This window comes from Fukomys damarensis, unplaced genomic scaffold (genome assembly GCF_012274545.1).
Source record: "Fukomys damarensis isolate Sample0158 unplaced genomic scaffold, DMR_v1.0_HiC HiC_scaffold_19, whole genome shotgun sequence".
NCBI classification, from domain to species: Eukaryota; Metazoa; Chordata; class Mammalia; order Rodentia; family Bathyergidae; genus Fukomys; species Fukomys damarensis.
Genome location: NW_022900931.1, coordinates 66,921,807 through 66,926,849, shown reverse-complemented (window position 1 = coordinate 66,926,849; position 5,043 = coordinate 66,921,807). Strand labels below are relative to the sequence as shown.

Here is a 5,043-nt window from a genome sequence, read left to right as displayed (position 1 = left end):
CCAGGCCTTCTCAGCAGGGCATCTGTATTACCCCTGGTTTTTTTGGTTTTGTTTTTGGTAGGATTTTTTTGTTTTTTGAGACGGAGTCTCACTATGTAGTTGAGACTGACCTGGAACTCACTATGTAGTCCAGGCTGGTCTCAAACTCATAGCAATCCTCCTGCCTCAGCCTCCCCAGTGCTGGGATTACAGGCATGAGCCACCACACCCGGCCTATTACCCCATTTTTTATTTTGTGTTTTCGAGACAGGATCTGACTCAGGATGGCCTTGAACTTGCTATGAAGCTCAGGCGCAGATCCTCTCGCCTCAGCCTCCTGAGCGCTGGGATTACAGATGTGCACCATCACGTCTGGCCGACCCCCGTTCTACACGTGTGTAAACTGAGGCAGAGAGAGGTAAGCACAGCATGCAGGGAAGCAGGAGCCATAGACACCAAAGATGGGCCTCTGATGATGAAACAAGCCAGACCCCTAACTGTGGCCCAGGGCGTCCTCTGGTCTTTGTAACTGTCCTGTCCATACCTGGCCTCCCCCAGTGTGAACCCCGGAAATGTCTCGAGGCGGTGCCCACACCCCGGGTTGAGAACCACTCAAGTAAATGAATCAGCACTGGGGGGTCATATTTTATTTTTATTTTAAATTAAAATGGATTTCCTGAGTAAATCAATAGGTGCTGGTGGTTTAATGGAAAACAGAAGAAGAATCTCATGGTCCCCAAGGGGTTCCAAGTGAAATAATTCAGCCTGTTCCACCCCTAATCCTGCTCCTTTGTAATTTTTCGCAGCTCCTTCTCTTCCTTGCCTTGTCATCTCTGAATAACAATCATGCTCTGGCTATTTCTCCGACGCACATTGTCTGGATTTTCCTCCCCTCTGATAGAGAATGAATTAGCTCCTGCGGCCCTCGCCGTGGCCTCCCCTCCTCCTCACAGAGTATTTTTACTTCTATTGGTGACATTAAGTGAGACACAATGACATCATGACTTCTTGTTTCGGTGACTAAAGACAGCATATCTTTTCTTTAAAAAAAATCTTTATTGAGATGGAATTCACATACCATACAATCCACCCACTTCCAGTGCATAATTCAATGGCTTTTAATTAGCATGCAGTTGTGCTGTTGTCTCCTTGAGCCCAACTTTAGGGTATTTTCATTTCTCAGAGATGCACCAGGTCTCACCAGCTCACCCTCGGTCCTCCACCCACTTGTGGCCTCAGCCGAACAATGCCCTTTCCATCTGTGTAGATTTCTCTCTTCTAAACATTTCATGGACATGAAAGCTCACAGCATATGGGCCTTTGTGCCTGGCTTCTGCTTAGCTTTATTTTCAAGGTTCCTCCATATCGCAGCTGTGTACTTTGTTCCTTTTCATGATTGAGTAATATTCCCCTTCTATGGACAGACCACATTTTCTTTATCCACTTATCTATCGATGGGCATCTGCATGGCTTCTACGTTTCGGCTATTATGAATGATGCTGCTGTAAACATCTGAGTTTTGCACAGGTGTTTGTCCTGCTATCTCCTGGATAACTAAAGGGTCACGGGTTAATCCTTGTGAGTCCTTCCTTCCAGCATGGGGAAGGGACTTTCAGAAGGAGTGACCCCTCCGGACCTTGTCCTATACCACCTTGCCCTGCCAAGGCCCCCAAGTCGGTTAAATCCCTACCCCTAAGAAGTCCCTCCACCCTCACTGCCACCTACGGGAGGCAGGATTTTTAAATGACCAAGGCTGGGTGTGGTGGCACACACCCGTAATCCCGGCACTGGGGAGGCTGAGGCAGGAGGATCACTGTGAATGCAAGGCCAGCCTGGGCCATGTAGTGAGTTCAAAATTAGCCTGGACTATACAGTGAGACCCTATCTCAAAAACTACAATTAGGGGGCCGGGAATTTGGCTCAGTGGTTGCACTGCCTGCCTCACAAGTACAAGGGCCTGAGTTCTATTCCCGGTACCAAAACAATCCCTAAAACTAGGGCCAGGGATCTCGGAGCTACTTGGCTCCGGGAGTGTCGTCTGGCCAGACTAATAAAGGTCTGTTTTCCAGCTAAAAAAAAAAAAAAAAACTAGGGCCAGGGGTTTAGCTCAGTGGTGCTGCGCCTACCTGGCAAGCACAAGATCCCAAGTCTGATCCCTGGTACCAAACCCCCTTCCAACCCCCTCCCCACAAAAGCAACAGAAACCTCTAAAACTAAAAATAAACTTACCCCCAAGATTCCCACCTCTACCTGCACACTCAGGAGTGTCCTGTCCTTCTGAATGAGGGGACGCCGTGAATAGGACCGGACATCACTCAGAGCAGGTGACAGCTGATATGACACCAACCAGAAAGGAGCATCTGCGGTGGGCCAGGCCCTACCAGGTGATGGCCGGGCAGAGGGTCCAGGAATCAGAGGGCATCAGAGCAAGACGTCTGTGATATCCTCGAGGAACCAAACTGCTGTGCTGAGAGAAAGTTGAGACCTGACGGGCACAGTGAGGTGAGATGTGGGTCGGCCGGGCCGCCAAGTGCATGGGATTTGTTACACAGCGCCAGTGACCAATACACCTTGTGCATCCCATTGGGCATGAAGGTCACAGGGGCCGCCCCCTTGCTCTGGGCAGCCAGCCAGCTCCCATGCGCACACCCCCGCATGGACCCCTCTTTCCTGGGTGCCTTCATTCCCTTTTCCTTTCTCAGTTGTCTTTTGAGACAAGGTCTCGCTCTGTAGCCCAGGCTGGCCTTGAACTTGAGGCCCTGGAGTGCTGGGGTTACAGGCCTGCCCTCTGCGACCGGCTCTGGGTCTTGCTGTAGTTGCCTAAGCTGCGGCAAAGCCTTCATTCAGAGGGCACCGTCTCTGCTGCCTCTCAGCTTGGCCCTCTCCAGAGCTCAGCACTGGCCTCGGGCCCAGGTCTCCTGCAGGCTCCCTGCCCAGATGCCCGGATCGGAGTGGCTCCCTCCAGAGAACCCTCTCCCTCAACTCTCGACACAAGTCCTGTGCGGCCCCCACCTGCCTGGGCCTGTGCTGACCCAGGAAGCCCAGCAGCCCGCCTTGTGGTCAGCTTCCCTTCAGAGCCCCCCAGAGCCCGGCTGGTGGTCAGGGATGCTGAGCAGAGCGACCAAGGGGTGGACAGAGGAAGGAGGGACGGCCAGGCCCTCCCCCAGCCTGCACCATCCTGCGTCCTCTCCCCAGGTGCCTGCTGCTAGTCAGCTGCAGCTGGGCCCTTTGTGTTTCTGAGTGGCCCCCGTTCTTCCTGCAGCGCCAGGAAGCGATGATCAGCGATTCTGCAGTTCCCCTCGACCTCATTCAGGGTGAAGTGGAAAGATTCCAGCCCGGGCCACATCAGGTGGCCATGCTCCCTTCCTGCTCCCCTCGCCCCAGCCTCTGTGCCCACTTCTGCGGGGGGGGGCCTTGCGGGGGGGGGGCAGCCATGCTTCCCAGCACATCCCAGAGTCTGGCCAAACCCCCAAGAGGTCAAGGAAGCCCCGGAAGTGGGTGCAGAATCTGGGGGGACCACAGCACTTCTCTCAAAGGGTTCCCTAATTCTGCACCAGTCAATAAACGCTCTGAAAAACTAAACGGCTAGGGGTGTAGCTCAGTATGAGGCCAGGGTTCGTGTTTTGTTTTGTTTTGTTTTTTGGTACAGGGCAGGTGGTGGCACACTGAGCTAAATCCCTAAGGCCAGGGTTCAATCCCCAGTACCACAGCCAACAAAGCAAACAAACAAAACCAAAAGCCTTCTGTTTATGTTTTTATTTCTACAGATAGTTCACATAATGTGTATTTCTTAATCTGAAGTTCAGACTAAAATTTTTAATTTTTTTGCAGTGCTGGGGATAAAAAATTTTACAGCTGTAAATATGTATTTTAGTAAACTCATGCCGTGTTTACAGAAACATATTATTTTAATAAAAAATAGCTATGATTTCCCAAAACACATGTGCTTTCATGTGTGTGTTGGTTTATATTCCTTTTCCTTTCCCCCGCTTTTTTTTTCTGGTGCCAGGAATCCAACTCAGGGCCTCTGCATACCAGGCAGGCACAGCGCTGAGCTACATACCCAGCCCTAAATTCCTTTTGTTTTTGTATTTTGTTTTCTTTTGGTAAGGGGGGTTGAACTTGGAACCTTTCGCTTGGAGGCAGGCAGTGGAACTACTGAGCCAAAGCCCCAGCCCCCTTGTTTTGTTTTTTGAGGGTCTCGTTATGTAGTTCAGGCTGGCCTTGTACTCACTATGTAGCCCAGGCTGGCTCTAACTAGCAGCGATCTTCCTGCCTCAGCCTCCCGAGTGCTGGGATTACAGGTGAATGCCACCACACCCGGCTGGTCACAGTTGATATTCTGGAAATCTATTCAACATGTAGTTTAAAAGCAGAAACACAGGGTCCTGGTTCTACGTCCAATCCATTGTGTTCCCAGTGGTTATAGAGCCTCTGGATTTCAGGAGAGAATAAGACTGAAAAAGGAAAATAATTTCTGCTATGTGGGCCTTTAAATAAGTCCCAGAGTTGCCCCGCGTCCCTGCTAATGTGTGATGTTGTTCTGTAAACAGTAGAGGGCCCTGGATAGTGAGGAGAAAGGGTCCTGGACTCCACTAAGGGCGGTGTGGCCTCAGTATGGAGGGGAGTGAATTAGCGGTGACACCAGGCATGGGAGAGTCCAGGGTGCCAGGTGCCCGCTGTGGGCCTGGGAGGGTCCCTCAGCCTCCTTACGCCCTGTTGAAGTGTGATGACAGCAACAAAACCTCCTTGGGTTCAGAATGCAAAAGACTCAGGGCTCACATGTAAAGCGGTGCACAGGAATCTCCTGAGGAATTAGGGGACTGCTCTCCACAGCCCTGGGAATCAGTGAGGGGCGCTGCCCAAAGGACAGCAGAGTGGGGAACTGCCCAGGCCTGCGAGAGGCGACCCAACTTCCAGGGTGTGAACCCGCGCACCTGTGCCAGGACTGAAACCTGCGCACAAGGGGCAGAATGTGCTCAGGGCACTGCCAGTCACAGATTCAAAGTCCGAAATGCCTCAGAGGGAAGGGGTTTCTGGGCTCAGGGCATTCTGGGTTTTTTT

General features: G+C 51.7%; 1 long non-coding RNA gene across 1 annotated transcript; it reads left to right on the top strand.

The window, feature by feature from the left end:
• Nucleotides 1-281: 281 nt before the first annotated feature.
• Nucleotides 282-3,626, top strand: LOC117286918. The gene is made up of 3 exons (XR_004518055.1): nt 282-397; nt 2,242-2,481; nt 3,242-3,626. It is a non-coding gene; the product is annotated as an uncharacterized LOC117286918 (long non-coding RNA).
• The last annotated feature ends 1,417 nt before the right edge of the window (nt 3,627-5,043 follow it).